An 8,731-nucleotide genomic window follows, 5' to 3' on the forward strand; every position below is an offset into this window, starting at 1 on the left:
TTTTGTTCTTTGTATTTTGGGTTTCTTATGTACACACATACACACACACACTGTTGTTTTTTTCTTTTGTCTTTTTGAGACAGGGTCTCACTATGCAGTTCACACTGGCCTTGAACTCACTCTGTAGCCCAGGCTGGTCTCAAACTCAGCAATTGTCCTGCCTCAGCCTCCTGAGTGCTGGGATTATAGGCGTGTGCCACCACATACACTCTTAAATGCACACCAACAGGCGTAAGTTTCTTCGAACAAGTACATAAACTTGAGTAACTTATAAAGATAAGTGCCCATATAAAACATAGTGGGAGAAAGTAGTCTTTTACTTCACAAAGTACATCATGTAATTGCTGTACAAGTTCAGTTTCTTTTATCAAGGGATAAATCATTTTAAACTGATACAGATAACTTGCAGTGTTACCAGATGGAGACCAGGAAGCACTAGTTAGAAGGGAGGCTGGAATTTCTATTCCATAGTTACCTGATGGTGAAGAGCTTCCTAGTTAGCTTAGTAGAATGAACTTTTGCTGTTTAATGATCAGAGCCCATTAATTTTATTCAGGAACTTATAATAAGCTGAGTTAATAACTACATCAGATAGAAAATCATGTACATTTTATAATTACTTCTGGTCTCTCAAATTTTTTTAAAATAGCAAATTATACTATAACTTAACACTTTTTAAAAAATTATGCTTTTTTAAAGCAGTAACAAAATTTCACCTTTACTTTTAAAAAATTTTTTAATACTAGGAATCACACTCAGGACCTTGCACTTGCCAGACAGGCGCTTATAACACTCAACTACATCCCTAGCCTCACCTTTATTAAAGATAGCAAAAAACAGTTCGGGAGATCAAGTCTGGGCCAAGTAAATTAGAGAAAAAAATACCTTACAGAGTAGGGTGAGCTACTGTGAAGAGGCACAATAGCCTCCACTTTAACCACTTCTAGAATACAGTTCAGTGGCAGTAAGTACTGGTTCACCCAGTCACACAGTGATCACCACCATCCATCTCCAAAACTCTTTCGTCTTCCAAAACTGAAACTCTCCTCATTTGGCAGTACCTGTCATGTCCACATCCCAGGCCTGGTAGCCACCTTCCTACTCCATGCCTCTGGGGGCACTCTAGGAACTGAACATTTGTCATTTGTGTCTTACAATTTCACTTAGCAACATACCTCGAAGTTCACCCAGGTTGTTGGCATACAAAGTTCCTTTCTCATGGCATATATATTGACATATTTACACATCCACCGAGGGACACTGGCTTGATTTCACCTTTTAGCTATTGTGGACTCTGCCCTTATAAATATAAGCATACAAATTCCTGTTAGGGTCACTGCTTTCAACACTTTTTGGTATACATGCAGAAGGAGAATTGCTGGATCACTTCAGTTTTTTGATTTTTTTGAGGAACTATTGTTTTGTATAGCAGTTACATCATTTTAAATTCCTACCATCAGCATACAAATGCTCTAACTTCTCCACATCTTTGTCACCACTATTTTTTGCTATTTTCATTTTTAAAAGTCAATTACTAATACATGTGAAATGGGAACTGGTACCTCAGTGTGTACTGATTTGCACTTCCCCAAAGATCAGTCATTGAGAATCCTTTCATGTGCCTCTTGGCCATTTATATATCTTCTTTTTTTTTTTTATTTTAAAGAGTAAAAGAAGGATAACATCATAATAGGGGGTGCTTACCAAATTACAGACGAAGTGGTAGGAAATTATCAATGGTTATTGTTTTACATATTGTTATCTACAAGATAGTTTCTCAGGAAAACGTATCTTCTTTGGAGAACCAATTATTTAAGTCATTTAACTACTCTGAAATTAGGCTGTTCTGTTGTACTGTAAGGTTCTTTACATATTCTAGATAATAATTCTTTATATATATGATTTGCTTTTTTACCGCTGGGTGTCCTTCAATGCATAGAAACTTTTACTAATTATGACGTAGCCAAACCTACTTATTTTTCTTTTGCTTTCTGAGCTTTCGGCATCATAGCTACAAATTCAGTGACATGAAACTTTTCCCATTTCCTTTCAAGAATTTATATAATTTTAGTTCTTTCATTTAGGTCTTTTGATTAATTTTCAATTGATTTTTGTAAACAGTGCAAGGTCAAAGTCCAACTTCCTTCTTTGGCTGGAGGCGAGAGCACAGCACATGGATGGAGTCCAGACCCTTGAGCCTGCCGAGCCTGCCGAGCATGCTCCCAATGCGCTATTATCCCCAGACCAACTTCATTCTTCGCATGTGGGTATTTGGCTTTCTCAACACCACTTGTGTCTTTCCCTCAAAAACCATTTAGCTGGGCGCGCATGCTTATAATCTCAGCACTGGGGAGGCTGAGGAAGGAGGACTGTCCAAGTTCAAGACCAGCCTGAGCTTCACCAGGAGACCCTGTCTCAAACCAACCAACAAAGCATATCATTTACAGCAGGGGTAATGGCATACACTACATCCTCCTGCAGGAGGACGGCAAGTTTGAATGCAGCCTGGGTGACTTAGGAACTTATGGAGACTCTGTCTTAAAACAAAACAAAACAAAACAAAAATAGGGATGGGCATAGCTCAGTGTGAAGGCGCTGGGTTAAATTCTCAGCACTGAAAATAAAAACTAACCATGTATGTGAAGATTTATTTCTGGGCTCTCTGTTCTATTCCCCTGGGCTATTTGTTGTATGCCAGTACCACACTGTTTTAAATACTTTCAATTTTGAAGCAGAAAGTGTTTTTGATTCAAACAGTTGCAAAAAAACTAACACCAGAAACCGAGATGTTTACAACAAACTTCCCTTATACTTTTTTTCTGTACTGGGAATTGAACTCACGACCTTGTGCTAGCCAGGCAGGCCCTGTGCCACTGACTTATATATCCCCACTCCACTCTTGTACTTTCTTCACACATTTATTTCTCTAACACTGTGCTTTGTTTGTTTTTCTTTCTGGCAGTACTGGGGATTGAACCCAGGGCCTTGAGCATGCCAGGAAAGCACTCCACCACTGACTTACATCCCCACACTGTAATAGATTTGATGTATTTTGATTGTTCCAACTAGAGAGGACATGTAAGGAAGGGACTGAACTTTTTTGTTTTGCAGATTGAACCCAAGACCTGCATACTGAGCTACATATTTCCTGTCCTTTTTAGTTTCAGACAGGTTCTTGGTCAATTGCCTAGGCTGGGCTCTAACTTGTAATCTTCCTGCTTCAGCCTTCCAGAGTGCTAAGATTACAGGTTGCACCCCTATACCAGGTTCAAGGGTCTGATTAAAGTTGGTAAATGAACTAGAAGGGTTAAGTAAAAGGCAACAGACTGAGGAAACAGAACTGACTGACATCCTACAGTGTTAGTAAGATACCAGCAAGGGGCAGGGAAATCCCTGAACAAAAGCCCAGAGAACAATTATGGTGAAATAATGAAGTGAAAGTAGGTGTCTGTAGGCAATCTGCAGTAATGATTAGTCTGCTTTCTCTAAGGAGGACTGGATCCACAGGATCAAAGCAGAAAAAAACCCTATTTAGATTTAGAGGTTGAGGAGTTTTCATTCAAAAGTACTTCTAAGGCTGTCTGTCTGAGGTCCCTGTGGCTGAGCAGTTCACTGTGAGAAGCTCAAGGTAGACAGAAATATAAGAACTACAAAGAATATAACAAGGAGCAGTCAGGGAAAGCCTGCACTAGAAGACACTGAACTGTGAACCTGAATGATCAAAGCAAACAGGACTGCCAAGATCCGTGGAAGGGAACCTTGTAAGTAGAGGGAACAGTAAGCATGCTTGGACGGAGTGGTGGTAAAGCTGGACTGCAGCAGGCATGTGGAGGTCTTTACTGAGCTCTTGCTGTGTGCCCGGCACGAAGTGCTGCACCTATACCAACCTAGTGATTTCTTACCATGAGCCTATGGGAGACGTGCTGTTACTCGTCCCATTTACAGATGAGGACACTGAGCAAAGTGCAGATTATGCAAGAGGTTCTGTGGACCAAGTAACTTGTCTGAACTGGATTCTGAGTCGGGGGGAAGCCAAAGCGGTAGTGGTATTACTGAGAAGAGCACTACACCTGCCTTTGGAGATTAAGGCACAAAAGTGACACCAAGCTCACTAGTGAGGACGCTATTATCACTGTCCAGTTGACAGGCACAGGAGCTGCAGAGACAAGGGCAAATCTGACAGGACTTGGTAATGGGCTGGGTGAGAGAGGTAGGGAACAAGATTCTGGTATGAGCACTGGGATGATTCATTAACTGCAATAGGGAAACTGAAGGACAACTATGTTGGTGGCTTAATTAAGAGCTGTGTCGTGGTGGTGTATGTCTGTAATGCCAGCACACCAGCACTTGGGAGACTGAGGCAGAAGGATCACTGCAAGTTTAAGGCGAACCTGAACTACACAGTAGAATTTAAGGCCAGCCTGAACTGCATAGCGAGACCCTGTCTCAAAAAGACAAATAAATAAATAAAATAAAAAACATTCTTGTGGACTCCAAGAACCTTGTAATAGGAAGGGGTTCCATGAAAAGCTCAGCAGGCAGACATGAAATAGCAGGCTGGGGCCAGGGATACACCTCAGTGGCATAGCGCCTGCCTGGCAAGTGCGAGGTCATGAGTTCTATTCCCAGTACTCCCAACTCCAAAAAAAGAAATATCAGGCTGGTGGCAGTTGTGCACAGGCCTGGGAGATGCCATGAAGCATACACTTCAACAATCCTAATCCCCCTCTTAGAATATACTGAATGGGCTCTAAATATCAAGATCCCAATGAGCTAGCTTTTCACCTGAATTCAGTCATTATATGAGGACAAACACAGAGCTCCTCTGATCACACAGTAAGAGCTCAGTCCTTCCAGTCTTCATCTGGCTTAGTAAAATCAATATGAAAAATCCTCAGTGCCTAAATCCCTTCTACCACTCCTCAAGTAATTTGTCTATATACATGTCTGCTATGATTCTGTAACTGCCTGACCTCTATTTAGTCTATGTACTTGATTCTAGAGATCATCATCTTTGGAAAACCAAACATAAGAACTGGTGGGGAAGCTCCCAGAGCTTCAGCTAGACTTTTTTTTTTTTTTTGCCTCACAATAAGTCTTCGAAAGATAACAGTGCTCAAACTTCAATCCTTCTGCCTCAGCCTCCCAGAGTGCTGGGATTACTGCCAGGAGCCACCATGCCCAGTTCCAGTTCTTGGTCTTCCCATCCCACTTGATATAAAGAGTGTTAGGAGTATAATGACCTTGGGCAGGTTTCAGGGACATCATGTGGCAAAAATCTGGGTCTGATTACATATAAAATTGTTAACAGAAGGACAGAAAAGGAAAGAAAGGGACAGAAGAGGGAAGGAAAAGAATGGTCCTACAGAGGGTGTACAAAATGAACTGTTCCATTTTTAGCACAGGAATATCTACAGGATTTCAGAAGCTTTTTTTACAGAATAATCTGATAGTATTCAATAAAACTGAAAAAGTACTGCACCTCCTAACATCAAAAGTATGGGTAAAGATACTAATTTATTTTTATTTTTTTATTTTTTGTTTTGGTTTTGGTTTTTCTCCGGTACCGGGAACCGAACTCACGACCTTGCGCATGCCAGGCAGGCGCTTTGCCGCTGAGCTAAATCCCCAGCCCCTAAAGATACTAATTTAATGATGATTTTTTTTTTTTTTGGTACCAGGAATCGAACTCTTGCACTTACTAGGCAGGCTATATCTCTGGCCCCAAGATAGTGATTTAATGGCAGCATAATCTGCAGTAGAAACAACTAACATTAATGAACAATGATTAAAAAAATGATTAAGGAAATAATGGTACATTCTTTTAGTGGTCTATAATAACTGCAGAAATGAATGGTGCTACCTAAGGTGACCTAAAAAGATGTCAACGATTAATTTTTAATTTAAAAAAGACAAAAAAAAAGGGGCTGGGGATTTAGCTCAGCGGCAAAGCGCCTGCCTGGCAAGCGCAAGGTCATGAGTTTGGTTCCCGGTACCGGAGAAAAACCAAAACCAAAACCAAAAAAAAAAAAAAAAAAAAGACAAAAGAAAGTTGTACTGTATAACAATAAATGTTTTCATTTGTCTAAAAATGAAGTATGTATATATGCACATCCACATGTAAGAAGATATAGCTGGTACATCTGCAGGAGAAAATAGTCTTTTTTGGAGGGGAGGCAACGTTGAAAGGGCAGGGAAAGAAAAGGAAGCTATTTATTTATTTATTTGGACTTAAAAAAAATCAGACTTGGGGCTAGGATGTAGCTCAGATGTACAGTCCTTGCCTGGAAAGCATGAAGAGAAAAATTAAAAACCCAAAGTGCAACAAAGAGAAATAATGAAGGCAAAATAGAGAACAGAAAGCATATTGCTGGTTTCCAAGGTATTCTGTGGCTAAGGTGGGGCCGGGGGATGAGCAACAGAACCAACCACCAGGGACTGGTGATGACTTCCGATGACCTTAGGTGCCTTTCTTAGTCCCCAAGAAATCACTGTGGCATATGATAAATTGTGTGTTCTTTTTTCCTATAATGTCAAAATAAAATAAAATAATAAAATAGGATCAAAGGTATAAGGGTTTCATAATTGTTTTTCAAAAGCAATACACATTTTCTTATGATTACTTACTCTGAGTTTGTTTACCTAACAACAAACATGCAAATAATTTATTACCAAATGTCACTTGTCTCTGAATAATTCTGTGTATAAAAAAATCAGACCAACAAGCCAGGTATGATGCATACCCCTTTAATCTTAGCACTCTGGTAAACTAAGGCAACAGAATTACAAGTTCAAGTCCAGCCTGGGCAATTTAGTGAGACTTGGTCCTTTTTTTTGGTACAAGGAATTGAACTCAGGACCTTACACTTGTCAGGCAGGTGCTTATGCTGCTGAGCTATATCCCTGGCCCTAAGACCTGGTTTCAAAGAGGGGAGAAGGACTATTTTTAAGAAAAAAACCACTAGATTTTGGAGGCACACTGCTATTTTCTTTTTCTTTTTTTTGTACCAGGAATCGAACTCAGTACCTTGCGCTTGCCAGGCAGGCACTTGTGCCACTGAGCTATATCCCCAGCCCTCTTGTTCTTTATTTTTGTTTTTTTGAGACAGGATCTTGATATATAGTTTAGGCTGGCCTTGACTGAACTCACTATGTAGTCCAGGCTGGCCTCAAACTTGCAGGAATCCTCCTGCCTCTGCCTCCTGAGTGCTAGAATTACAGGCATGTGCCCCCATGTCCAGCTCTGTATTTTCTTATTGTTATCACCTGCCTGCCTTTCTTCCTTTCTCTGTCCCTTCCCACTTTCCTGGAGATAGTAACAAAAGCAGGGAAGGTAAGTGGTGTGACACGCTCATAGCATGGGACTACGATTTTTTTTTTTGGTACCAGGAATCAAACTCAGCAGCTTGTGCTTGCCAGGCAGGAGTGGTGCCCACTGAGCTATAACCCCAGCCCAGCATACCAATTTATGACTTTAAACATTCCATATAAAAATATTAGGATGAAGTTTCTGAACATAGTTCATTATTATACAAGGCGAGAATATTAAACCTCAGACTGATTTTTTTTTTCCAGGGTGATCAAAATACATTCTACAACAAAAAATGATTAATAGTCACATGTAGTTCAGAGGACAATAACAGACATACAGTCAGTCACACGAGTATTTCTGGTAAATTGGTTCCAAGGAATTCCTAACCCCCATATCAAAATCCAGGGATGATAAAATCTCTTTTCTTATTTGTTGATTTAGTCTCAAGTCTGTTTTCTAAAACAGACTGACAAAGAATTGTCCAAATTTCTTTTTTTTTGTTTTTTTTTTTTTGGTGTTTTTGAGACAGGGTCTCGTTATGCAGTTCAGGCTAACCTTAAACTCATTTTGCAGCCCAGGCTGGCCTCGAACTTGCAACCATCCTCCTGCCTCAGCCTCCCAAGGGCTGGGATTACATGCATGCACCACCACGCCTGGCTCTGTCCAAGTTTCTTAAGCTTATGTTCTGAAGGCAGGTTATACTGCTGTCCCAAGGGCATGTTAAATTAGAAACCAGGAGAACTATAGGAAAAAATATGGAATAACCACAAAGGAGAGTAAAGACACATCTAGGTCAAAGGAGTACAAATTCTGTCCAAATCTTGAACTAAACATTGAACACTGCATGTACGGGGCCAACTCCAAGAAGCAACAGGGAAAAGAACTGAACTTATATTTGAGCTGCCATCAACAACAAGGGAGACTAGGCACAGCTAAGTTAACTACCTGCTACATACAAGTAAGTATGAAGAGAAAAATCCCAAACTGCATACAAACAGAAGCATGGCTGGGGTTCAGACCCAGGGCCTCACCAATGCTAGGTAAGTGCTCTACCACCGAGATACATTATTCTTTGTTTTTCTTTTCTTTTAGTTGTATTTAAATAAATAACATAAAAGAACTAACCAAAGGAAGTTTTCTTTTAAAGACAGGGTCTTCCTAAGTAGTTCAAGCTCGCCTTGAACTCACTACGCAGCCCAGGATGGCTTTCAACTCATGGTTTAATCTCCTGCCTCAGTGCTGGGATAAAGTGTGTGCTGCCATATCTAGCTATTTTTCTTTTTATACTTTTTTGCAGTACTATCTGATTGAACCCATGGCCTCTGCACTGAGTTATATCCACACTTTCTTTTGGTCTTTTTGAGGCAGGGTCTCACTGTGCAGTTTAGGCTGACCTTGAGCTCACTTTGTAGCCCAGGC

General features: G+C 40.4%; 1 protein-coding gene across 4 annotated transcripts in view; it reads right to left on the reverse strand.

Annotated features, from left to right (window-relative positions):
- Fbxl20 (F-box and leucine-rich repeat protein 20) overlaps nt 1-8,731 on the reverse strand; it is a 104,149-nt gene that overhangs the window by 40,585 nt on the left and 54,833 nt on the right. The gene's annotated exons all lie outside the window — the stretch shown is intronic.

The sequence above is a fragment of the Chinchilla lanigera genome, unplaced genomic scaffold (assembly GCF_000276665.1).
Source record: "Chinchilla lanigera isolate Chin_1 unplaced genomic scaffold, ChiLan1.0 scaffold00050, whole genome shotgun sequence".
Classification (NCBI taxonomy): Eukaryota; Metazoa; Chordata; class Mammalia; order Rodentia; family Chinchillidae; genus Chinchilla; species Chinchilla lanigera.